Source organism: Felis catus, chromosome B2 (genome assembly GCF_018350175.1).
Source record: "Felis catus isolate Fca126 chromosome B2, F.catus_Fca126_mat1.0, whole genome shotgun sequence".
NCBI classification, from domain to species: domain Eukaryota; kingdom Metazoa; phylum Chordata; class Mammalia; order Carnivora; family Felidae; genus Felis; species Felis catus.
The window spans coordinates 103,028-130,925 of NC_058372.1; the positions used below are offsets into that span (position 1 = coordinate 103,028).

The 27,898-nt window shown below is 41.7% G+C and overlaps 1 long non-coding RNA gene across 1 annotated transcript; it reads right to left on the minus strand.

Moving 5' to 3' along the window:
• Positions 1-1,481: 1,481 nt before the first annotated feature.
• On the minus strand, positions 1,482-25,122 carry LOC102901811. The gene is made up of 11 exons (XR_006597461.1): positions 21,222-25,122; positions 17,823-17,978; positions 16,985-17,091; positions 12,899-13,028; positions 12,589-12,719; positions 11,839-11,974; positions 9,324-9,343; positions 6,985-7,064; positions 5,059-5,163; positions 4,483-4,621; positions 1,482-3,292 (listed from the first exon to the last, which is right to left on the minus strand). It is a non-coding gene; the product is annotated as an uncharacterized LOC102901811 (long non-coding RNA).
• Between the last annotated feature and the right edge of the window lie 2,776 nt (positions 25,123-27,898).

Genomic DNA, 27,898 nt, shown 5'->3' on the forward strand with positions numbered 1-27,898 from the left:
GAGGATCACAACCAATGTTCTAACCAGGTTAATGACTAACTCTTTACAGAAAAGGAGTAAAATAACAACAATAATACTGTTTCAGTTTTCAGTAATATTCCCATGAAAGGAGGTCTGGAAAAATTGAGCCAGGCCAGGAGACATAAGTGTGGAGTGAGATGTCATCCTACTCATGTCATTTCCACAAACATACAGTGACTGCCCTGTGGTCCTCAGCTTCTAAACACTTATGGCTGCTGGAGGTACCACCAAAGATGACAAACAAGCTAAGAACAGAGAGGCCTGTAGGCTCTTGGGAAAGAGTTTTACTCTTTGTAAAGTAAATAACACTGTAGATATATCTCAGAAAAACCTAGAGACAAGACCAGGAGAGAGTGCTGTATAAAGAGACCAAAGATTCCAGAGAGAGACTTACAACTGAAAATTGTCACATCATTTCCCTTGACCTTCTCTGTGTCCATAGTAGGGACTGAATTCTTGTTCCTCACAGAAGCTGCACCAGGTTCTGCATTTGATAGAGGCCAAAGAATGGATGGACATTTATTCTGATTTGCATAGACTGGGTAGAAAAACAAAACAAAACAAAACAAAACAAAACAAAAACAAAAACAAAAAAACCTCCGTGCCTTCCTCCACCATCTTGCACTGCTTCCTACAATCAGGTCCCTTACCAGAAACAGAGGGTTTTTTTTTTAATTTTTTTTAACATTTATTTATTTTTGAGACAGGGAGAGACAGCATGAACGGGGGAAGGTCAGAGAGAGAGGGAGACACAGAATTTGAAACAGGCTGCAGGCTCTGAGCTGTCAGCACAGTGCCTGATGCGGGGCTTGAACTCACGGACCGCGAGATCATGACCTGAGCCGAAGTCAGATGCTTAACCGACTGAGCCACCCAGGCGTCCCAAAACAGAGGGTTTTCCACATGGCAAAGGTGACCCCTTGGGACACAGGGGAGTCTTGAGGAAAGCACCAGAAGGCTTTGTTTGGATATTTTTTAAACAGCCAACTGCGGACAAGTCAGGGCTCAATTCATTGGAAATCAACACCAAAAGAAGGGTTTCCTAATACACATCATGGGAAACAACAATTCATCACAGATTAAAAATTAAAATATGCATGGCTTAGTTAGGGTAATGTCTGTAAATGTCAGCATGAACAGCACACTGTCCTTTTCTACAAGGCATGTGTGGGATTTTTCAAGTGGTGTACTGTATATATCATCTGCCTTATGTATCTGACAAGGGATTATGTAAGTATTCATGAAAAGAAATGACCTTGAGGAGACTAATACTATAGTAATGAGGAAGGGAAAGGTTAATGCTATGTGGAATGAGCTGCAAAGTTTCAGAGTTACACTAATAAAATAACATTAGAGGAGTGAAATTTCACAAAGATTTACTTTACTAATTGAGTACTATAGTTCACAATAAAAAAATAAAAAAATAAATAAAGAATAAAGGGACCTGTAAACAGAGGAAGAAATGTCTGCTTTCTTTAATCAAAGTGTATTTTCTATGAGCATTTATCCAAAGGCCAATTCAAGAAAGCTCATCAGGACATACAGCCTCCAATTCACGCTGTTGTTCACATTATTCATGTGAAACAAAAGAAACAGCCTTCAACATTGTCTCAAGGTGGAAGGGGTGCTGACCCATGATCATTCTACCACCCACTCTCCAGTTAATTGTAACCGGGAGGTTTCAGGGGGGCCCACAGTCAGTGAAGGGGTGTGAGCTCCACCACTCACAAGGGACAGACCCAAAGAGCCCTGCTGGCCAGGGCATCTGAGGGAACCAGTGTCCTGTCACCACTGTGAGACAACCTGTGCCCTCTAGTAACCACCTGGGACTGTTTGCATGAGACCAAGCAATGACACCCACTGGAACAAGAAGCCATTTGTGCAGATGTTATCACAGAAGTTAAGCTACTGCATTTCACAATGTGCTCTGTACCTCTCCATGGAGGGATCTCCCTGTCAGGTCCTCTTGCCATTCGTTTGTGCCTCCTGAATTCCTCTGGAAGCCTCTGTTTTTGGATGACTTCCAGTCTTGAACATCGAGATGAATCAGTTTCACTAAGAGTTACCACACCCAGGCCTCCATTGGACACCAAAGGGTTTAGCCTTTTTAAAAACCTCACAGCGCCCTTAAAAGAAATATGTCAAAATCCTGTACCTGCATTTCAAGTAGGCAACCTCCCTGCTCTGCTCTGCCAGTGCCCTCTCCAGATCATGAGCCCCAAGCTCCAGAGAGAAATACATCCACATTTATCTGTGGCAGGGTGTGCACAAGAGGAGGAGAGAAAAACATTCTTACCCAGTTGTCTTGAAGTGCCTTCTCACAAAGAGCAATCTGAAACAGTCAGCAATAAAACCCATGTGGAGAGATTCAGTTCCCCTTTATGATCATCTGTGTTAGGTGCTGAAGCACTCAGGAACTACTAGGCAGAGTGCAGGGTACCTGGTGTCCGAAGGTGAGCTCTGACTGCTGCAGCTGTTCTGGTGTTTCTTCCAGTGTTCTCCTGGGCGTGCAATGGCTTTCATCAGATGAAGCACCATGTGGAGGGTGATGTTAATTGGCCCAGGTTCCCATTATAAGAACTGAATTCTCATACACATGACCCAATCATAGAAGACACATTTCACATGAGGAGGAGAGTACAGAAAGCTCAAAGCCATCACTACATCATCTTGTATTTATTATTTAATGCCTGTAGGGCTCCACGTTGACATGGTCTCCTTACCTGTGGGGACAGCTCCCTAATTCTGCAATGAGGATATTTCATTGTAAAGCTCAAATCTTCTTTTCCTTGTATCCTTATCATATTTCTCATGATTACAACAAGTGGGTATCTAAAATGGGATGGTCATACTTGTCGATGTGATTCATCCTCAAACTAACTGCTCCCTGAGGTTTGTAATCATTTCCAGCACCTCCAGAAACATGTTCAGGAACCACATTTCCACATAGTCTGGCCAGCAATGAGGATCAGGAAATCTTTAGTTACTTTAACCTAGATTAATATTTTTAACTTAACATCTGGAAAATGTCACATCTCTCTTGAAGTCTCTATAGAAATGAATGTCTCTTGAATGTGTATATTTGTGTGCTACTTGGCTCTAAACACTGTACAAAGTTTCAAAGTAATACAATGGCCATCACATGAGCTGGTGGTAGGAGCTGAACTCACTGTAGTTCTGAAGCTCTTCTGCAGCTAATTTGACTTTCTCCTCTGTGGCTGACAGCTGCTTCTCCCCTTCCACCTGCTCCCATTCTTTCAGTCCCAGCTTTCTATGAGGGGGAAAAACATACATTACCTGGTAGCTCATGTAAAATTCTGTCTTTCTTCCCTCCCTGAAATCTGAAAGCAGGACTCAAATGTCTCCTCTCCCCTTCCCCATTAATGCACAGATCCACAAATACAACCAGGGGGAAGCAGTGACACCTGCCACTAAGGGAATAAACAAACGCAAACTCCAGCATGCTGGCAAGTCTTTGGCAACCCTGAGCTTCTTTTCACAGCTCTCTATTCATACTCATCAATACATCACATAAATATAAAAAGCCCACATGAGATTCACTAAGTGCCCTCCCAGTCAGGCTCTTGTGATTGGAATGGCAAAAGTGTATCTCTTTTCAATGTACAAAACTAAGCCTGGCCAACTCATCACAACTAAACACATAAGGATGACGCAGGGGTTTCTGACTTGACTGATTTATCCCAAGAGCCCTGAACTTTCAATCAAGGCTTGGGCCATAACATTGCCATAGAGACATCTTTCTTGGACATGGTGTCATTAACACTGTACAATGACCTCCTGGATATTTCTGCAGTTCACGAGGCAACTCCTGCCACCTGCCTCAAAGACACCAGTAGAGAAGAATGTAAAATACACTGATGAAAAGAAAATGATGTGAATTACCCACCTTCAGAATATTGTCTCCTGGAAAAGGAATGCAGGGAAGGGAAAAGAAGGGAAGGGAAAGAGGGAAAGGAAGGAAAACTGAGTTCACAGGTTTCAGTAATGCTGGCACTCCTGATCTCTTACCAGACATAAACTCCCATACCATCTGCTGCAAGATACCATCACAGTACACCTGAATTCTCCTCACAATATTTCCTACCCAATGTCTAGAGTTTCACCAAATATATATATATATATATATATATATATATATATATATATACATACACACACACACACACACACACACACACACACACACACCTATGGCAGTCATGTCACTACGATGGGGCTGAAATGTAAAGGACAATGAAAATAAACCCTGAGGTTTCCACAAAGTGAAGGAAGATGCAGATCACAGAAATCAAGGCAGAAGGGAGAAACAATTCTTTACTGATTACTAAGGTAAAAGTATGGTTGGTGTTAAATGTGCTTAAAGAAAGAAAATTATCCCCACTGCCTGACACATTCGTTCTTACAACAGTGTTTGTAACAATTAACTCCTGAAAGTCTTACTTTTCTGTGAGCTTCTGTCTTTGTCCACACATTCCATCACGAACGTCTACATTCTTCTTCAGTGTGTCCCATTTGGCGTCCTTTGCCCCTTTCACACACCTAAGTGCATCACAGTTGTCCCCCAGCTCCCATTTTCTGCCTGTCAAGCATAAAACAGTTTACTTGAGTGTGCACACCTGTTCCCGCGAAGGTGGCCGTGAGGGGGGAGAGGAGAAAGGACAAGACAGGAAGCCACTTTTTACCTTCCCAGAGCAAACTCATTCTACCAAGTGTGGTTTTCTCCCCGCCAAAGCAACACCTATTCTAGGTTACATTATTAGACGTCAAGACTCCCTGCATCGAATCCTTGATGCGTGCAGTAATATCTCCTGATTTTAAGACAGATTTGAGAAAGTTGGAATGACTATAGAAGAATAGCGAATGTACTTACCAATACTAACATGTACACTTAAATGTTTATGATGTGAAACTTTCTAATGCATGTATTTTACCACAGTTAAAGAAGAGAAACTTAAAAAGAAAGTAATGATGTTCAGTTCTCTGATTTATATAACATTTGATAGTAAATTATGTTACCTGATTCTTTTGGGTCTTGAGCTGAGCATTTTCTTTCTGCAGAGGCTGTTTTTCAGACTTCAATTTCACTTCACTGGTATCAACTTCATTAAGGGAGAGGTCAACCTGAGCAAAACATTCTCTCTAGTGACTTCCTCCCAAGAAGAAGATCACTCAGTAGATAACATATAAATCAAATATTCTAAGACATAAAGATTTGTTTTTCTTCAAAGCTAAAGTGTACAATGGAAATCCTGCAGGAAATAGAGGGAATTTACTTCTGAAACATCTGAAGTGTTTACTAAATTAGCACCTTTAAATTCTTTGTGGATTTTTCCTTTCCCTGATTTGCAACTAAGATAGAAACAAAACGTGTACTAGGCTTTCCAAGCAAACACTGGACAATGTGTCACGAAGAAGCATTGTCAATAGAACATACCCCACAGTCAGTCTCTGTATCATTAAAAACAGTCAACCCAGTTTGGGCCAAAGGGAAAAGCCAGACACATAAAGAAATGAAGGCCGAGGAGAACGGTGGAAGGGGTAAATATTTCAGAGCAACTATCTTGGTTTTGAGACAATGGAACTGTGACTGGATGACAATGAAAAAGCAAAGAAAGTGTAAAATCTTTCAAGCCAAACAGCTCCAATGAATGGCTTTTCGTTATGGAAGAGAAATATTGTCACCAGATTCACTTTCAAAATTCTCTGAATTAAGAGGAACACAACTGTTCAACATGGTGAGAAACCTCTACTGCTCTCTCCTGGCAGCACTGAATGATATAAAACTTAAGTCAGGGTTATGAAAACAAATTCTGCCTCACTCCTACCTAAAAAGGTACTATGGTGTTACTGCTTGAAATAGCAGTGAACAGCATGGAAGGTTGAGGGGCTCAATTCACCCAATGACCAAAAGGGCTCAAACATCAAATTATGGTAACTCAGGAAGCCCCAATTCTTGACATTCTGATTTCTCTCAGATTGGAATGAAGCATGCACACTTGGAATGATATCATTAAAAAATTCATTAGTGCACTCAAGTGTCTCACGGTTCTTCTTCAACAAAACACATAGTCATCAGGAATACTTACTCCTTACTTTTACTTCTATTTTTAAAGGACAAAGAAGGGATTTTAATACTTTTTTAAATTTATTTTTTTGAGAGAGAGACAGAGTGAGCTAGCAGGGGAAGGGCAGACAGAGACAGAGGGAGGGAATCCCAAGCAGGCTTCCCACCATCAGCATGGAGCCTGATGCAGGGCTCAAACTCATGAACCATAAGATCATGACCCAAGCTGAAACCAAGAGTTGGATGTTTAACCAACTGAGCCACCCAGGCGCCCCAGGACAAAGAAGGGATTTTTATCTTACATCTGTGTGCTTCATAAGAGGGAAGATTATTTTGCCACATGGTTTCTTTTTTTTTTTTAATTTTTTTTAACGTTTATTTATTTTTGAGACAGAGAGAGACAGAGCATGAACGGGGGAGGGTCAGAGAGAGGGAGACACAGAATCTGAAACAGGCTTCAGGCTCTGAGCTGTCAGCACAGAGCCCGACGCGGGGCTCGAACTCACTGACCGCGAGATCATGACCTGAGCCGAAGTCGGCCGCCCAACCGACTGAGCCACCCAGGCGCCCATGCCACATGGTTTCTTGAGCACATTTCTTTGCTCCATTGATCTACACAAATATGTAATAAAGGATTCAGAATTCAAAAATATTAATTACGCTGACATAAAAACCTATCTCTTGTGGTTTATTTCTCTTTACAGAAATAAAGGATGTGGTATTTTACATATGTGATCATTGCTTTGAATTTAGCCTGGTAGAGAATGGATTGAAATGGGACATCAGGATAAAAGAGGAGATGGCAAAATCAGTGAACCATAAGTGAGCACAATTCCAGATGAAATCATGAAAATGAAAAAAAGGGGGGGTGGTTATACCTGCTCTTCACAAATGGTATTTTTTTCTGCACATTTTTCATTTTCCTTCATGTAGTACTTAATCTTCTCAGAAATTTGATCTAAATTAACCAAAAAGATTAAAAAAAGCAATCTCTTAAGATTAGTACCAAAACCAGTAAAATCAAATTACCCATTGTATCAACAGAAAGGCACATGATCTGGCACTTTGGTCACATATAACATTTTGGCATTACTGTGGTCGCTGAAGAAAGCAAGTTTTAGTTAGTGGCATTTTATTTTTTCTTTCTCTCTCTCCTCTCTCTCTCTCTCTCTCTCTCTCTGTCTCTCCTCTTTCTTTTTCTTTCAGAGAGAGAGAGAACACATGAGTGGGTGAAGGGTAGGGAGAGAGAAAGAATCTTATCTTAAGCATATTCCAGTCTCAGTGGGAGTCCAAGTCAGGGCTCCATCCCATGACCCTGCAATCATTTCCTGAGCCAAAATCGAAAGTCAGATACACAACCAACTGAGCCACAGGTGTCCCCTAATATGCCATCATTAGGTAAGATTATTCTGAGAATATATGAACAGTTCAAATTTCTCTGACATCACCGGAGGAGAAATGGAGAAAAATCAAGTATCCTACATACTTATATTCTGTCTTTCATGATCAAATAAACAAATGAGTGCAATTGCTTTAAAAACAAAAGTCAAAAAGAAAAAAATAACCTACCTAATTTCATCCAGGTTAAAAATAAAGAAAGGAACTCCTGGGTGGCTCAGTCAGTTGAGATCCAACTTCAGTACAGGTCATCATCTTACCACTCACCAGTTCCAGCCCATATCAGGCTCGCTGCTGTCAACACATAGCCTGCTTCAGATCTTCTGTCTTCCTCTCCCACTGCCCCCTCCTCACTTTCACCCTCACTCCCTCTCATAAATAAATGGATAAATAAATGGATACATAAATAAATAACAATAACAATAACAATAACTATAGCAAGAGAGTCGGGCTCCTGGGCGCATGATCAGTTGATTTTGGCTCAGGTCATGACCTCACAGTTGGTGAGATTGAGCCCCATGTGAGGCTCTATACTGAAAGCATGAAGGCTGCTTGCGATTCTCTCTCTCTCCTTCTCTCTCTGCCCCTCCACCACTCGTGCACATGCTTTCTCTCTCAAAATAAGTAAATAAACATTTAAACAAATACAGAGAGAAATTATTCTAAATGTCACTTGTTTGGCACTCAGAGGCCTCCAATGTCTTTCTGCTCTTCCACAGGGTCCCATCCATGGGAACCAGGGTGGGATGCTCAGGTGCATATGGCCTTGGAATCAAACACACTTGGGTAAAAATCTCAGCTTTACTACTTAGTAGCTAGAACCCTGGATAACTCCTCATCTCCCGAAATCACAAGATGGCAAAAGCCCAAGATGCAAACCTTACCACCTGCATTACTGGTAAACACCATGCATACAGGAAACACTCACCTTATACGTGGATAGCACACAGATAGCACCTAGAACAGGGCCCAGTACTCCAGAATCTTCTGACAGGCATTGAATTCTAACGTACAGTCCCAAACTTCAAGCTTACCTTCTATTTATGCAATGTGAGAGCTCTGCTGCCCTGAGGTTACCCTTCTGTATACCAGCAGTGCTGTATTCCCCATAGCAACAACAGCATTTGAGGACCCACTATGTGCCGGACCATTTAATCTGCACAGTCCATGAAGCCCATACACAATCCATTAGCCCCATTTTGCATCTTGTTCACTTCCACTCACTCTCCATTGGCATTAGGGGCTCCCTCCCCCCAGGGCTCATAACACATGTTTAAACCTCTCTAGTGACACACACGTGGCCTGGCAATATCTGACCTCTTCTCTAAGCCTTGAGCTTCTCGACAGGCTCAGATAGTGCCTTAATCCGTACATTTCCCCCAATAGACAGGTCATGTCAAAATACTCCTGCCACTGGATTCTTAAACATTTCTGACCAGAGTTAAATTCATCCACTCCTCTCTAACTGTCTGATTTTTTCCTCTACTTGGTCACCTGTCTCTGTTGGTGGCAACTCAGTCTGTGTTTTCACTTAGGATGCAAACAAGGGAAAGTCACTGTAAAGAGTTAAGGGGCTGACTAGACCTGATAAGTCAATGTCTTTACTTCTAGCTGAATGAGAAACCACAGTGAACAGCAGTATTAAGAAATGATTAAAGGGCACCTGGGTGACTCAGTCGGTTGAGCATCCAAGTCTTGATTGTGGCTCAGGTCATGATCTCATGGTTTGTGAGGTCGAGCCCCGTGTCAGGCTTTTGAATCTTTTAAAAAGGGTTTAAAAACAATAGATTACAAGGAAAATAGAGGCCTGAAATCTTACCTTCATATACTCGACTGTACCTAGAAGAGAGATAAAGAAAATTAAATTTGATGTAGAAACAATATTTTTTATAAAAGTATAGCTCGTGACAACAATGTCAAAAACATAACCCAATATGGTATTATAATAAAGGGTGGTTCAGCAAAATAAATTATTTTTGTAAGTGTTGCAATTCTAGTATAGTAAACTTACAGTGTTATATTTGACTCAGGTGCACATATCGGTATTCAACAATGCTGTACATTACTCAGGGCTCATCCTGGTAAGGGCACTCTTTAATCCCCATCACCTATTTCTCCCATCCCCCCACCAACCTCCGCTCTGGTAACCATCACTTTGTTCTCTAAAGTTAGGAATCTGTTTCTTGGTTCATCTCTCTTTTTTCCCTATTTGCTCATTTGTTCTGTTTCTTAGATTCCATATATGAGAGAAATCATATGGTATTTACCTTTCCTTAGCATTATATCCTATCAATCCGTGTTGTTGCACATGGCAAGATTTCATTCCTTTTTTGGCTGAGTAATATTCTAGTGTGTGTGTGTGCGTGCGTGTGTGTGTGTGTGTGTGTGTGTGTGTGTGTGTGTTAATGTATATATCACCTCTTCCTCATCCACTTATCTATGGATGGACACTTGGGCTCCTTCCACAATTTGGCTATTGTAAATAACACTGTAGTAAACATAGGAGTGTGTCATAGACTCTAAGTCTAAAGTTCTCTCTTGGCCAGCAAAAGAGCAGACGCAGGATTCAAAGGAGAGATGGCTACTGTCCAGGAAAAAGACAAGAGCCCCGAATAAGGGTCCTTGCCCCATATTTATTCAGATCAGAAGGCTTGCAAACGTGATGGGTGTGTACAAAGAGACAAAGAAACTAGAAACATTAACCTGTGGATGTGAGAGGGAAAAGGGGATTTTGAAGATATACAGTGTTTGAGGTTTGGGTAACCCCAAACACAAAACATAAAACAAAATCCAGGCACCGGGCAGATGGGTAGATTGTTGTTAATAGCAGACAGGAGGTGCTGTGCCTCTTTATCTTTGCCAGCCTAGGGAATGAGACAGATTGGGGGAATAACCTCAGGGTTAATAAGCCAACTTTTCTTTTGTTAACCATCTCCACTCCAGGCTGCTTTGCCTGCATCTCAGTGGTCCAAAGTCCAAGTCACCAATGTACCTTTCCTGGCCCTATTCTCCTATGAAAGCAGCTTTCTGCTATAGTGCTAAATTTGGGGTGCTTTCATCCTGAATATCTAATCTTGTTATTTCTGTGTATCGGCCACCTTTGCACCATTTCTATTTCAGTCCTTTGCATCTCTCTATATATTTTGGGGGCTCAGCACCCCTCCCTATTTTGCACCTCCCTATTCCTATTCCTGTTCCTTCCTATTCTCAGGGTGTCTTTGAACCCCCCCCCCCATTCTTTGAGTGTCAATCCAGTTTACCCAAACTCAGGTTGAGTATTATATTGACTTTGTATTTCTTTGTGCCTTGTTAACCCATTGGTGTAAGCCCAGGGGATTCCCAGGGGATTCTTAAGCGTATCCCGCACAGGGGTACTTACATCCTTTAGAAGTATTTTTTTTTCTTTTGTATTCTTTGGGTAAATACCCAGTAGTGCAATTACTGCATCACAAATTAGTTCTATTGTCAATTATCTGAGGAAATTCCATACTGTTTTTCAAAATGGCAACAGCAATTTGGATTCCCAGAAGAAATGCATGAGGGTTTCTTTTTCTCCACAACCTCACCAACACTAGTTTTTTTCTTGTCTTATTGATTTTAGCTGTTCTGACAGGTGTAAGGTGATGTCACGTGGTAGTTTTGATTTGCATTTCCTTGGCCATGAATGATGTTGAGCATCTTTTCATGTGTCTGCTGGCCTTCTGAATGTCTTCTTCACAGAAATGTCTATTTGTGACTTTGGCCCATTTGTAAATTGTTATTTGTTTTCTAGCTGTTGAGTTGTATAATTTCTTCATATATTTTGGGTACTGACCCTTTATGAGCTATGTCATTTGCAAATATATTCTCCCATTTAGTAAGTTGCCTTTCAGTTTTGTTGATTGTTTCCATTGCTGAGCAGGAGCAATTCATTCTGATGTAGCCCCAATAGTTTAATTTTGTTTTTATTTCCTCTGCCTCAGGAAACACTCTAGAATAGTGTACCTGTGGCCTAGCATACTAAAACTTTAGAAGTAGAATAACCAATAGAAAGAATTTCCTTTCTACTTGCTGATATTTTAACAACCATTTCTCTGGAAGAGAATTAAGGTAGATATCTCATTTTTGACCCAAAGCTCTGTTTCCATTCTATGAAACAGATACCAAACTACTAATTTTCAATAATGGAAATGGCAGACTTATTTTAATTTAATAGCCAATGCACCATTTACTTGCAATTCTTTTTTGTCAAGTCCAATAGCCATAATAAACTCCAGAACCACAAATATCTCAGAGATTCAGACAAAACAAAAGTAAAGGTAAAATCTTTGGACTAAAAGATGCCTCTGACTCACCAGAAACACCGGAGAAATGTCTCCTGCAGTTGGCTATTTCCTGAACTGACAAACAATTCTGTCAAATCAGGTCCTATGATTTTTCCCACATCACCAACAGCAAAGGTTTTCAAATCAGAAAGGAAGGGGGATATGGCTAGAGAAAACACACAAGCAACAACAGAAATGAAAACAAACGTTTCCAGAAAGTGCAAAAAGTGCTTCCTTGACCAGAGTTATTCCTTGAAGACATTATAAAATTAGAGCAGGGACTTGAGACGTTATACAGAGATCTGAACAAAGTAAACGAAATCATAGGAAGTATGTTCTCAGATCACAAATCACTCAATCTAGACATCAAGAACAAAAAGTTCTTAGTTGGACAATGACAAAAAAATGAAATTAAACAACAACCTTCTCAAAAAGACATGGACTCGTTGGGAGTTGGGTGGGGAGATGGCTGAAAGAGGTGAAGTAGATCAAAGTACACTTGTGATGAGCACGAGAAATGCATGAAATCACTGAATCATATGGAACACATGAAACTGATAACACTGCATGTTAATTATAGTTGAATTTTTAAAAGTCCATATAGGTCAAAGAAGACACTTCTACAGAAATTTTAACATATGTAGTCTAAATGATAATGAAAATTGAACATATTAGAGGGAAATTTGTAATATTAAGAGCATATAAAAGGTCCAGCTATTATAAAATTTTCTGCTTACTTATGATTGCAAGTCTATCTATAAGGTACTTTAGTATACTCACCGCAAAACAGATCACTGGAGGTAAATTAGACAAGCATAAGTTCCCATGGAAGCGGTAATAATGCTATGTTTCCAGTGAATTTCAAACACATCACAGCCAAGAGGGAAATGGTCAGGCAAAATATGGATAGGCTGAAATAATATTGGAGATGATAGGAATCTTAAAGACGTTTACAATATATCTGTCATAAAAAATCATCTTTATAAACCCTCTACCAGCCTCCAGGAGGTTAGTAAGCACACCTCTCAAATGTCTCCTCATGGAAGAGTGAGAAGACACATGGCTTACAAAGGAGCAGGAACAAACTTACGGGAGTGACGTCTGTGTTTGCTCTCTTACTGTGGTCATGGTTTCATTGCTGCTTACCATTTGTCAAATATCAATGAATTGTATTCTTTAGAAAGGTATTGTTATTCTATACAAAGTATACGACACTGAAGCTGTAGGAAAGATATAATAGGCAACACTGAGAGGTTTTATTTTATTGAAAAACATATTACAACTGTGTTTTAATACTAAGAATTTGTAAGCCAATGTAAAATAGAATAATTAAGAAAATGCAAATTTATAGATAAGAAGTCAATGACTTCTATTGTACATTCACGAAGTACCTGGATAAAATCCTTTGGAATATCCCCAAACTATGCCCAAAATTCATGGAAGAATGGAAGAAAGTAAAAACACAAAATGTACTAGAGATACAAATGAGATTGTTCTAGAGAAAGATGTTTACAGATACAGATATATCTGAGAGAGACGGGCAACTGCTATTATACTAATATGGGATTATTTTTCCAAGAAGAGAAATTACACATTATGGTTCACTTTTTGATGTTTTCTTTCAATGTTCACTTTGATTCTGAATCACAGCTCAAAATGTCAGATTTCTGAGGTACAAAAAGATTTGCATAATCAGGTGATTTTGTATATTTTGATAGTATCTGTGGAATTTTAAGTTACTTGAACACACATCTCCAAATAGCCAGTGAAAGGAATTCATGTTTCTATTTCATGGTATTGTGCCAAAATCAATCAATAGCAACTCTGAAAATTGATCTCTAAAAGAATACAGAGGCGCCGGGGTGGCTCAGTTAGTTAAGCAACTGACTTTGGCTCAGGTCATGATCTCCCAGTTCATGAGTGTGAGCCCCACATCGGGCATTGTGTTGACAGCTCACAGCCTGAAGCCTGCTTCACATTCTGTGTCTCCTTCTCTCTCTGCCCCTCCCCTACTCACACTCTGTCTCTTTCTCTCAAAAATAAATAAATATTTTAAAAAAATTAAAAAAATAAACAGTAAATAAAAAAATACAAAATTCCAGGATATGGCCACCAAAAAAACAGACACATATCATTCTACAAAAACTGGACTTAGAAGCACTTTAGGAGCAAAACACTCACAATGCAATTCACACTAATTCACATACCAAGATTAATTTTGTGCAAATGAACATGTCTAGAAAGTAACCTCTGAAATCTATAACATTTTCATCTTTAGCTCTCAGAGATGAGGTCACAAAAATGTGTAATGGTAGGAAATATACACTGTCTTTGTCTAGCCACTGTCTGAAAGAAAGCAGTAGCTCTCAGCACAATGGATGGTCATGAGGCTCAAATGCACCAAAGACACAGGCCATCTTGTCATGAAGGTAAAACATCTTCAGCTGTGGGCACTCTTGGTGCATCTGGCAGATGCCTGGCTGCTGATATCAGTAGTTGACACTGAACTAGATTAGATCCATTGGGGCCAATAACACTAGGTTCTCACAGTCAATGGCCATGAGTAGGTGGAGGTGGGAAATGCAAGACAAGTTAGTTGGTAGAAGAATTCAGAGATGAGGTAGGGAGAGAGAGTTGAACCTGTCTGTGAGAGGCAGCCTAGGTACAGGGGGGAAATTCTAATAAAGATGATCAAGAATTTTCCTCCTTCACAGTCTCAAAAGAAATAGAATTGATTCTATTTAGATTGGAGGCATTCATGTGGAATGATTCTGCCTCAGTGCTAGGGTTATTCCTGACTACTGGGACTTTTCAGGTCCCTCTCTAAGGATCTGGTACATGCCAATCTAAAGAAATCTACTTATCTCTATGGTGTTCCCTGTCTGTCTGCCTCTCTCACTCTCCTAGGGGTACGGGTTTTGACTAGTCACACTGGGAACCAGGTATTTCATTTTATTTGGAAAATCCCAAGGACATAAAAAACCCTTCTTGTTTTGAGTAAATAAACACTCTGCACATAGTTAGCTAAAGAAAGGACAACGATTCATTCACTTCCTGATCATGTTCCTCCTAGTGAATTTCCTATCATAGATATCCAAGCAAGATGCAGTCACTTAGTTTCTGCTGGGCTTATGAGGCTCCCAACAACATAGTTGGACACAGAGTCCCTGGGGGCAGCTTCGAAGACCAGAGGCAAAGGCATGATTCAGAAGTTGCTAAAAGTCAACAAACCAGGAAGTACACAGCCCAAGGACATTTCACTTTTTAATACTCTAGTAATAACACCAATCCAGTTATCTCTGTTACCAGGCCTACCAAACTTCACAAATATGAACAATGTGCTGATAGGAAAATGAACTACATATAAGATGGACCCTAAGCTTACAAAGCTTGAAGCAGGATCTTGACAGGGCTTTCAGGAACCAGTACCATACCCATAGTTCCTATTAAATAAGAGTTGTTGACAATTTTAAAAACAACTTTAATGAAATAATTCACACATCATAGAAACACTTATTTCAATCAGCTCAATAGCTTTTAGTATCTTCACAAATCCTTCCTTCTTGACTCTATAAACCTACTATGTTCAGGTTTACATCCTGTCAACACTGCTCTTTTTGGACCAAGCAGCACAGACAGGACCCAGAATTTGATGTGGACAGCTGTGGCCACAACCACTTCAGGCTGGTGGAGAAACCTGCCCTGTGGTCCTCAGTCTTCAGGAAGAAATGAAGTTCTTCTGAAGTTCCCATCAAAAGCCCCACAGAAAAGCTGCTGTTTAATCAGTGTGAAAGAACCCAATAGGAAGGAGGAATCCACCGATGTCCCATGTTTACTCACATTTGTGTTTGGGTAACCAGGACACCCAAGCACAAGGAACTAGAAACACAACCTATGCCCCTTCCTATCCCTGTCCTTTAAGGGGACTCTAGGGTTCCAGGCAGGAGGTGGATATGGGGGATGTGGTGTAGGTGGGCAAGGGAGGAGTAGGGAGGGATGGGAAAGTGGGGAGGGTGGTAATTGGGGATGTGGGAGGAGTATAAAACCAAGGTGGGGTTAGGGAAGCGGAGTGTCAGGAGAAGAAGGAGGTCAGAGACAGTACTAGGATCAGATCAAGTACAAGAGGGGAGGGAGGAGGGTTCAGACAGGTTAGTAGGTTAGCAGTTCAGTAAATCACTAGGTGAGCAGGACACAAACAGCAGGTTAAGTGGACTCTCAAAAGCAGGTAGAGCAGAGGAAGATCCTTGTTGTTCCAAGCCCTCACCTGTCTGTGTGTTGCCTTAGTAACCTGGAACCTTTATACTCTCTCTCGACCAACCTGGTAGAGCAATATAGACACCCCATGTGGCCTCATTTTTAAAAAGCCGCTTCCTACCTGGTACACCACCACATGCCACCCCAACGACAGCTCCTCTCTGGAAACTTGGCTGTCCTTTTGATTTCTGGGCCTTCCTAGCCCAGCTCCCTGTCACCTCTTCTGAGTGTTCTCCCTTTCCTTTCTGAACTCCCATCTCCCATGGGCAATAGCTGAACAACCGAGGAAGCAAAGGAGGACAGAACTGCGAGAACAATCAAATACACAAACAGACAGGAAGGTTTAACCCTCTCTCAGTAAATCAAAGCAGATAGAACATCCATAAGACAGAGATCTTGATAGCAAATCATCTGAATCCCACAACTATATCCATATATGTGTCCACATGAACATAACACTGCAGAGGACACTCACTTTAGGCACAGAGGATACAGTTACAAATATTCACCCTACTTATTATGGCCGTAAGGGAAATTTCAAAGGAATGAAATTCTTTGAGAGGAAGGAAATCACACAAAGCATGGTTTGGCATTAGAATGTGCTAGAAATCACTAATAAAGAGGTAACTAGAAACTCCTATAGGTTTAGAAATTGAGAAATTCCTCTAGAAGTAGAATATGAGTCAAGAAATCCCAAAGAAACAGAGCTATATTTGACCTAAATGATAGAAGCATGATAAAATTGTAATCCAAAATGTCTCCTGGCCTGCAATATCCTGGAATATTGGTGGGAGAAGATTGTCTGATCCCCAAATCATCTCTAACTGACCTAGACATTTTAACACCACAAACAGTGGTAGATCTGTCACTTATCTGTGTGACCCTCCTACTTATTGGCATGGTCTGTACATTATGAACTTACGGGGTGGTGGGGCTCATCAGAGAAGAAATCCAGCTGACTCAATAGGGATCTCCTGCGATCTCCAGGAATGACAGCATTTTAAGAGAAATAGTTCATCCGCGTCTCTCCTGGGGGACCCGCAACAACACCCAGATTATTGGCAGTGCCAGGTGTGCTGGGTGGGAAGGGCCAAGCAGGTGGGCAGGGTCTAGGGACCCAGGGGACTAGACAAACCTACTGTGTTCATCTCTTCTGGGCTCTGTCCTGAGCTAAGCTTCCTAAATAGTTTCTCTACATGATTGACTCAATGATTACCCATCTGAAAATCATTGTTCTAAATCCCTTCACTTTTATTTTTAGGTAAATTAGTCGTAACAGGAACCACTTTGGCATTGCTAAAAGAGCAAAGCAAGGTCTCCAACCTAAGTATAAAGAAACCATACAAAACAACGAAAACCAAACCAAAACAAAACAGGACTGAAAAACCAATATTTACATTCCCTTAAGATCCTGCTGCCTGCTTAAAGAGCCCCAGTGTTGGGCTGTCCTTGTTATACAAGGAGAGGCCAGCTCCAGAGGGGGTGGAGTCTGACTGACCCAAAAGTGAATGGGAGAGAGGCCCTGACTATAAGGGAGCCTAGGGAATTCTATGAAGGGGGGCCGGGGTCATCCTGATTATAACTGTAGCAGGAACCAGGGAAAGTAGACACAGTGAACAGAGTTTTGGTGGCTTTGAACAAGTGAGATCATTCATGGAGTTGTCCCCAAAGCCAATGTCAGCCTCCCATCTGGGGAGCCTTTCATTGCCCCTGGCGGCACGGGTAGGAGCCTAGAGTTTGAGATCCAGTGTGCTGCTTACCAGCTGTGTGAGCCTGGGCTGGTTTCCTTCAGTAAAATGGGAGTGTCCATGTCTGTGTCCAGAACTGTGCTGAGAACAAGAGGAAGCCACGTGCTGAGCACTAGTGGATATCAGCGACATCACCTCCCTGGGGCACGTTTCTTCCCAGTCTGGTGGCTTAAAAAGTTGCACAGCTGTTAAAGGCAACAAAGGTGAAAACCACAGTTCCCTCCAGTTTCAGGCCTGTGCCAAGCCTTTCCTTTGCAGACATCACCATTCAGGACCCAGCGGCAGTACCATCTCTAACCCCTTGCACAGATGGGGAAACAGGCTTAGAGCCCTCAAGGGGAAGGGTGGACCCAGGCTGAGAAAAGGCTCACTGCTGACTTGGGTCTGGGAGGGGATGTTGGGAAAGTGGGAAGCTGGGACCTGGAGACTCCAGAGGGAGCAGGGGCCACAAAGATGCTTGGCCCCATAGTCCAGCTTTGTCCAGGTCAGCCTGTACAGAAGCTGAGGCCAAACCAGAGGGCAAGGTCACAGCCCGGCTCCTGCACCTCAGGCTGCCGGTCATTCATCTCTGTGGTGATGATAATGCTATCATATACTAGTCCTGATGATGCCATTAGTGCTATTATTGTTGTGGGAGAGGGCGCAGCCCACTTTGACACACCCAAGGATTCTGGAGAGTCTCGCGTGTCTCCCTCACTTGACCTGGCCCCATGCAACACCCTACCTCTACGTGTACCCTGTCTCTATCCTGTGCCCCTGTCCCTGTGGCCACCCTACCCTGGCCACTCTCTGGAATCCAGGCCTGGGCACAACCCTCCATAAAGCACTGACATGGGGCAGATGCCCGGCCCAGAGTTGGAACCAGGAAAATACCCCCTTCCATGACAACTTAGATGGGACAGGTCATGCCAGGGTCTGTGCACCCCTTCTTCTTGTAATGGTCTGTACTGGAGTGCCAGAGCTGTCCTGGAGAGAGAGAGAGAGAGAGAGAGAGAGAGAGAGAGAGAGAGAGATTGAGAGAGTGCGTGTGTGTAATCTGCATTATGCACCTGTGAGTCTGAGTTCTGTGTCTGTGGGTATATTGACTGTGGACATGAATTTCCTGTTATTTGTTTGTTTTCATGTTTTCTGATGAGGTTTTGGGTGACAGTGGGGTTCGTAGTGTCTGGAGCTGACGGCCAAGAAAAAATTCTTGAAGTCATCTTTGTTGCAAAAAGGTGATTTCATTAAAGCTCTGGGACAGGACTCTTGGCCAAAGAGCTGGCCAGGCACCATGAGGAAAGACTAGTTATACATGGAGCTGGGGGGGGGGGGGGTCAAGCCCAGGGAAGTTTCCAATGAGACTTTCATATGCTAAAGAAGACCCCCAGGATACTGGAGGCCTATCTTTGTCAAACTAGGGTTGTTTTCCCTCTAGCAAATCATTAGCATCAAGACAATGGGAGTTCCTGGAGAAATGTTTTAGTCTGCAGGCCTCAAGTATCTGTCAATGGGCTGCAGCTCATAAAGAAATTTTATTCTCCCTGCCATTTCCTTCTACCTTTGTTTCCTACGTCACTATGAAGGGATGCTGTTGGGGTTCTAGGAAACCAAGTCCATAGATTTCTGGAGATTAGTCTATTAATAAGATTGCCTTTTTCTTGTGATTTACTCAGATATTTGTAAATAGATGGAGACAGACCCTGCAGGACTATGATCTCCATCAATTAACCATTTGTTCTTTTTTTCCCTTTTCCTTTGTTATTGGGCAGCCAGGAGTGCCCAGGGGATGTCACACATACAGGTGGGGGCACCGGTTTGAGGCCTAGCACCTCGCCTTATGCTCCCTCATCATTTTTCTCTGTTGTTTTGTAAGGGTTAAATTGTAGTGTAGGGCTAACGCTTAGCTTGAAAGATAACAACTTTGTTCTGACACTAAAGGTCAAAAGATAACAGCCTTGCTTTTACTCTTGTAAATCATACTTCATACTCTTGTGAATCAGGCTTTACCAATGAAAGAAACAAATCTCAAAAAAAGAGCATCAGAGACAAGGTCAAGGAGATCCACTGGTTGCAACTTAGCGGCAGAAAGTCTAAAATAATCACCTCATTCGATAACTGTTTCTGACTCATCTGGCAACTGTTTCTAACTCTTCTGGGAACTGTTTCTCTGTTCTGTTCCCAGATAATGATAAAACGATGTGATCGGCTTTAAAAACTCTGTACCCTGGCTGTTTGGGGCCACACTCTTATCAAGAGTGTTGGTCCTGATCGGTCGGCCTTGCCTCTCATTGTAATAAATTTTGTTGCAACTGTCACTGGTACCCATAACATTCTGTTTCAGGAGTCGTGTGGATGCAACAGTTTGTCTGTATGTATGTGTATCTGTGTCTGTGTCTCTGAATGAGCATATATCCACTGTGCAAATCTCTGTATCTGTGACTATACTATCTGTATCTTTTGGGTACATGTGTCCCTTTGGGAGTATCTGTGTATATCTGTGTTATGTGTCTGTGTGTGTATTGGTTCTATGTGTGAATATGCTCCCACTTTGGGTGTTTCTGATCGACAACTCTGTGTATGTGTGTGTGTGTGTGTGTGTGTGTGTGTGTGTGTGTTTCCTGTGTGTCCAGTGTGTGTAGGGTGTGTCTCATGGGAGGGTTGTACATGTCCCTGAATGTGTGTCCCTGAGTATGTGTATCTGTGTGTGTGTGTGTCGGTGTGTGTGTGTGTCTGTGTGTGTGTGTGTGTGAGAGAGAGAGAGAGAGAGAGAGAGGAGAGGGAGGGAGAGAGAGTACTCGAGTGCTCATCTCAGGGTGTCTATGTCTGCAGTGTGAGTCTGTGTATGAGTCTGTCCATGAGCCCCATACCTGAGTCCCCAGAGGAGGCTGTGCGTGGTTCCATGCCTGTGTGTCTCTGCTTGTGGTGTCTGTTTCTTTCTCTGTGTATGTGTACCTCTATGCACCTCAGAAATGAGCAGCTGCAGAGAGGACCCTTCAAGAGTGACTCCTGGGGTGGGTGAGCAAGATACAATATGTGCTTCCCCCAACCTCAGGCTCAGCTCCCTCTACCCATTTTTCTCTCATCCTCCCATACCCCCCTTTGTGATTTCATCTCAGTCCCCAAGGATGAACGGAGTGAAGGGTCAGCTCACGATCACAGGCCAGCAGCTGGGGGAACTGCAGATGGCAGGAGGAGGTTGGAACTTGTGTGTGTGTTTGGAGGGGAGGGGGGCTGGGCCCCTAGCAAGGCTGAGGGATTCCTGGGCCCTGAGAGGGGTGCATGAGTGGGGGCCCCTACTCATGTTCCTCCAGGGCTGAGGAACAGAGCTCCTGGGCACCATGGAAGGAATGCGGGACTGGGAACCCCTGGAAAGAGCTGGAGGAGTCCTTCAGGACTCATGAGTCCCCACAGGGCAGAACCCTCACTCACCTGTGCTGGTGCACACTGGAAGCCTGAAAGCAGTAGCAGCATCCAGGAACAGAAGAGGCAGCAGATCCATGGGATGGTGGATGGAGCAATGAGCCACGATCTTGCAAACAAGTGGAATCACCACTCTGGGCTGCCTTCAGTTCTTTCCCACTTCCCCAACCACCTCAGCAGCTCTGGCCCTGGCTTTACCCTCTATCAGGGCATGGACAAGCCAGGCAGAGACAGACACCTGGGCCACTCCCAGGGAGTCACCCAGGGACCTTGGAACAAGGAGGGAGAATCTGGCCCCAGAGTCTTCTCCAATGGGGTTGGGAAGAATTATGGAGGGACAGCATTTAGTGCCAGGTCATTCACAGAATAAAAGCACAACACAAGGTCACCTTGGCTGCTGATGTCAGTATTTTCTTACCCAGGCCACATTTGAGCACTTACTCAAGGACTTGGAGGACTTAGATGCAAAAGAACTTAAAATTCAAAACTCTCAATAAATTTGGTATAAAAGGAATTTACTTCAACATAATAAAGGCCATTTATGACAAGTCCACAGCAAATATTGCATTCAGTAGTCAAAGCTGAAAGCTTTTCCTATAAGATCAGGAGCAAGACAAGGGTGTTCACTCTCACCACTTCTATTCAACATAGTATTGGAAGTCTTACCATAGCAATCAGGCAAGAAAAAGAAATAAAAATCTTCCAAATCAGGAAGAAAGAAGTAAAATCACCCATTTGTAAATAACATGATCTTATTATGTAGAGAAATCACAAAGGCTCCACCAGAAAAGAAAGAAAGAAAGAAAGAAAGAAAGAAAGAAAGAAAGAAAGAAAGAAAGAAAGAAGAAAGAAAAGAAAGAAGAAAGAAAAAAAAATAAAGATAGTACATGCTGTTACTACATTTACCAAGTCACTATATTTTAAGGGCAAATCCTGGCAATATGCCATTCCATCCATTCCAAGGCTCTACAGTAGTTGCACTTAATCTGCTATAGGTACTGCAGAGTCAGTTGCTAGGGCTTATACCCAGGCTAGAGATCAGCCTCCTGATTGCCAGGGGGGTGTCAGGGCATTATGGCCTTGAAGGAAAGGGACACCAGCAGCTTTAGGAACTTAACCTGGTTGTGCATGCCATTCATGTTGGCAGAGGGAAGCAGCACTGTCAGGCATGAGAAGATACACTGGGGCAGAATATGCCAGACCAGGACCCCCATGTTCTCCCCTCTTTTGATGTGGTATGCTCCATTACAGGTATAGTGAATTTCCACAGGTCTGCCTTTCAACAGAACAACAGGATCCCAGTAGAGATTCAGTAGATCCCCCTCACCCAAGGGTACAAAGTAACTCACCTATCCTATGGGACATCCCATGGAAAATTCCAGTAGACAACACCTTTTGGTGTTCTCAGCAGCATAGCATATTAATCCACAGTGAGAGTGGGGGCCATAACTATCTCCTTAGACTTCTATACCTTTATAGTATTGGGTGGCTCAGCAGGGGTCCCCAGTCTGGCATATGGAGCCACAGACCATAATGTTTGATCATTCAAATGCATTAAAGCCTGTAACAGCACATTAGTACACCAGGCCAAGGTGATTACCCCGTTAATAATTTAATCTGATCTTTTAATATTCCATTTTTCCTTTCTACCAACCAGTACTTTATGAACCAGGACTTGGAAAATAGTGAGGATCACCTCAGGCTCTTGCCGGTGAGCCCAAATGTCCTGATACCATACCCTGATACCACAGGGTTTAGTTATGATAATCTGCCCTTTGGCTTCCCAGTGTCTAAATTCTAGGTTAATCTCTTTAGAACAGTCTACCTGTCAGTGCAAATGGTTAATTACTAGAGCTCATGAGTGACCACCAGTGAAACCCTTCTGAGTTCAGTCCAGTGACTGCTTACCTTGTTCCTGTTTCCATCCAGATGGTGTCAGTATTGGGTTGTATAGCAACTTGAGTTCCTTTGTGTGCGTTTCCTCAACTATACCTGTCTGTATATTAGGCATCAGAGGAAATTTCCCCCATTTCCTCTATAGGCCACAGGGGCCACAACACGAATAAGAGTGGGGGCATTTGAAGGATCTACATATTCTATAGGACCCAGTAGCACCCACATTTCTGGAGACAGTGGGCTATACATGGAAACTTATAAAACTTTGATGAAAAATTAATGAAGACAGAAACAAATGAAAATATATCCTATGTTCATGGATCAGAAGAATTAATATCATTGAAATGTCCATAGTACCTAAAGCCATCTGTAGGTTAATGCAATATCTATCAAGGCTCCAATGGCATTTTCACATAAGTAGAAAAAAAAAAACAGCTCTAAAATTTGTATTGTTGCAGAGGTGAATAAAGTATGCCAAAGATGGCTGATGGGGCTAAAACAGACTCTGGTCTCTGGTTTGGATACCCCTCCTCTGTGTTCTTCTTCCTTTGTTTGCTGCTCATGGGAAAGCCCCCACAGATGTGGAAGCTGATGACTATAAATTACCCTCCCCACTGGCATTCGGCGCTCAGATTTTTGGAGAAACTGTCTCCTCTGAGCCTGCCGGTGTTAAGTAAATCTCCGATCCACCAAGATCTCCAAGTGTCGCTTGGTTTTTCCTCCAGCGTTCCAGCCTGGTTCGGTAACAGTATGGAACCACAAAAGATTCCAAATAGCCAAATCAATTTGAGGAAGTATATAAAGCTAGAGGCATCATGCTTCCTGATTGAAATTGTATCGCAAAGTTACAGCAATTGAAACATCATGGTACTGGTGTAAAAAAAGACACATAGGCCAACAGAATAAAGAGCCCAAAAATAAACCCATGCGTATGTGGTCAATTAATTTATAACAAAAAAGGCAAGAACATACAATGGGTAAAGGACAGTCTCTCCCATAAATGGTACTGGAAAACCTGACTAGCTACATGAAGAAGGATGAAATTGAACTCACATTTTATACTAGTCACAAACATTAAATCAAAGTACTTAAATGTTGTACATGAAACTGTAAAACTCCTAGAAGAAAACCAACAGGAAAAGCCACTTAATATTGGTCTTGACAAGATTTTTTGGATGTGACACCAAAAGCACAAGCAATAAAAATTAAATAAACAAGTGGAACTACATGAAACTAAGAAGCATCTCACAGCAAAGGAAATTGTCACCAAAATTAAATGTGAACCTACAGAACGAGAGAAAATATTTGCAAATCATATGTCCAATTAGGGGTTAATATCCAAAGTATATAAAGAACTCATATCACTCAATAGCAGAACCCACAAATAATCCAATTCAAAAAATGGGCAAAGAACTTAAATAGACATTTTCTCAAAGATGTTTCCAAAGACACACAATGGCCTACAGGTACATGAAAGGTGCTCCACATCACGAACATCAGGAAAGTGCAAATCCAAATCATAATGAGATATTGTCTCACACCTGTTAGGATTATTATTAAAAAAGACAAGCGATAACAAGTGTTGGTGAGAATGTACAGAAAAGGGAACCTTTGTGCACTGCTGGTAAGAATATAAATTAGTATGCCCACTATGGCAAACAGTATGGAAGATCCTCCAAATATTGAAAATAGAACTACCAGGGTACTTGGCTGACTCGGTCAGTGGAGCATCCAACTCTTGATCTCAGGGTCATGAGTTTGAGTCCCATGCTAGGTGTAAAGATGGCATAAACAAACAAACAAACAAACAAACAAACAAACAAACAAACTTAAAAAAATAGAACTACCATATGATCCAGTAAACCCACTCTTGATGTACAACCAATCTGTTTATTCTCTTAGGAAACAAAATCACTACCTCAAAGAGACATCCACCCCTACATGTTCACTGCAGTATTACTCAAAATAGCCAAGACATGAATGGATAAAGAAGATGTGATGTGTGTATATATATGTGTATATATGGATATATATATACACACACACATGTATATGTGTGTGTGTATATATGTATGTGTGTATGTGTGATTTATATGTATTTATATACATATATATTATATGTCATATGATATCATATGATATATATGATATGTCATATGGATATATGATATGTAATATGACTATCATATATATAATGAAATATTCTTTACCCATAACAAAGGAAATCCTCCCATATGTGACAACATGGATGGACCTTGAGAGCATTATGCTGAGTTAAATAAGTCAGACAGAGAAAGACAAGTCTTGTATACTACCACTTACTTATGAATCTCAAAAAGTCATATTCACTCATAGAAACCGAGAGCAAATTGGTGATTGCCAACAGCTAGGGATGGAAAGATGTTGGTCAAAATGCACAAACCCTCAAGTATAACATGAGTAAGTTCTGGGGATTGTGCCACATGGAGACAATGGTTAACAATACTGTACTGTGTACATGAGAGTTGCTAAAAGAGTAAGTATTTTTACCACCCCCGACCCCACACACACAAACAGGTAACAATGTGATGTGTTGGATGTGTTGACCAACCTTACTATGGTAATATATATTTCACAATGTATATGTGTACCAAATCATCACACTGTACATCTTGAACCTACATAATGTTATTTGTCAATTATATCTCAATAAAGCAAGAAAAAAAACATGTCAAGCATCTAAGGTCAAAGACTAGCACGGATGGGGGCAGATAATATAAGATCTTGTAAGCCACAGGGTAATGACTTTGGCTTTTACTCTGAGAGAGCTGGAAGACAATGCAGAATTGTGAGTCGAAGAGTCACATAGTCATACTTCAGTTTTTAAAGGAATATTTTGGCTTCTGGGTTAAAATAATAATAATAAAATTATGAGTCAAAGAGGGATAAAGCAGGATAACAATGAGAAGGTGGTTACAATGCTTTAGATGAAGAATGATGGTAGCTTGGACCAGGGTGGTCATTTCAGAGAGGATGAAAAGGAGTCTGATTTAGATGTATTTTAAAGGTATGGCAAACAGTACCTGCTGACAGGCTGGATATGAGGGTAGGGTATAAAACAAAGTGGGAAGTAAAAAAAAACTCCAAGATATTAAAACTCAATACCTGGAAAAATAGAATTTATATATATTTTTTAAAAATTTTAATGCTTATTTATTTTTAAGAAAGAAACAGAAGGAGAGACAAAGTGCAAGTGGGGGAGATACAGAAAGATGGAGGCACAGACTCCAAAGCAGGTTCCAGCCTCTGAGCTGTCAGCACAGAGACCAACGTGGGGCTTGAACTCACAACCACGAGATCACAAACTGAGCTGAAGTCAGACGCCTAACTGACTAAGCCCCCGAATTTATATTTACTATGGGAAGAGGACTGTGGAATGAGAACGTTGTAAGAGGATCATGATTTTTGTTTTCAATATAATATGTTTGAGACATTTGTTAGACATACAAGCAAGGGCATCAAGTGGAGAAATAGGAGATGGCAGTTCACGGGGAGGTCTGGGCTGGTGATTTCAATTTGAGGATCATCAGGGGAAATGATATTTAGGAGAGTGATAACAGTGAAAAGAAGAGTTGTAAGGTTTGAGATGGGGAGCTTCCAATATTTAGGGTTTGGGGAGACAATAGGAACCAGCAAAGAAAACACTGAGGTAGAAGGGACTTGATCAATGTGGTATATTGCAAGCTAAGTGATGAAGCTGATTCAAGGAGAGTGTCTTATTCAGTTCTGATTAATATAACAGAATACTACACATGGGTAGCTTATAAACAATACAGACTTATTTCTCCAAGTTCTGGAGTCTACAGGACCAAGATCAAGGAGCATCTTGGTCAGGTTCTGGTGAGAGCTCTCTTCTGGGGTACAGATTTCTCTTTGAATCCTCATGTTACAGAAGCAGAGAAGGGAGGCAGGCTCTCTCATGACTCATTACAAGGGCACTAATCCCATCCCTAAGGACATCATCCTCATGACCGCATCTAATCCTAATTACTTCCCGAATGTCCCACCTCCTAATACCATCATATTGTGGAGTAGAGTTTTAACATATAAATTTAGGGTAGGACATAAACATTCAGTCCCTAACAGTGAACATTTGCATTGATCTAAATATTAATGCTAGGTCAAGTAAGATGAAGACTGAGGATAAAGAAAGAAGTCTAGTAATGCCCAAGGGACTTAGCAATATGGGAGCCTTTGGTGACATTGAAAAAAAGAAGCCTAATTTGAGTAGTTTCTAGAGGTCATGAATGAGAGAAACTGGAAAAAAAAATGAATGTATCTCCAGTTTCAGCAGATAAAGGGAAACAGAAACATGGGATGGTATCTAAGAATGACCAATGGGATCAGGAGAGGAATATTTTTCTTAGGGGAAAAGCAATAACATGTTTATATGCTTTGGGGGATGATGCAGTCAATAGGGGAAAACTGACCATGCCAAGGAGGTGAGAGTTGCCAACATCCTAAGGAAGGGGGAAGGAATTGAAGGTCGTGAATCTAATGGGATCTAATGTAAGGCTGGAGGGGCTGGCCTCAGGCAGGAGAATAGACAATTCCTCTCTAGAAGCAGCAAGGTATACCTACTAACTAATTCTGCCTTTTCAGTGGAATAGAGAACAAAGGAATCAGCTGACATGAATGATCAAGACTGATGTATTAGAGGGACACCTGGGTGGCTCAGTTGGTTAAGCAACTGACTTTGGCTCAGGTCATGATCTCATGGACTGTGGGTTCAAGCCCTGTGTCACGCTCTG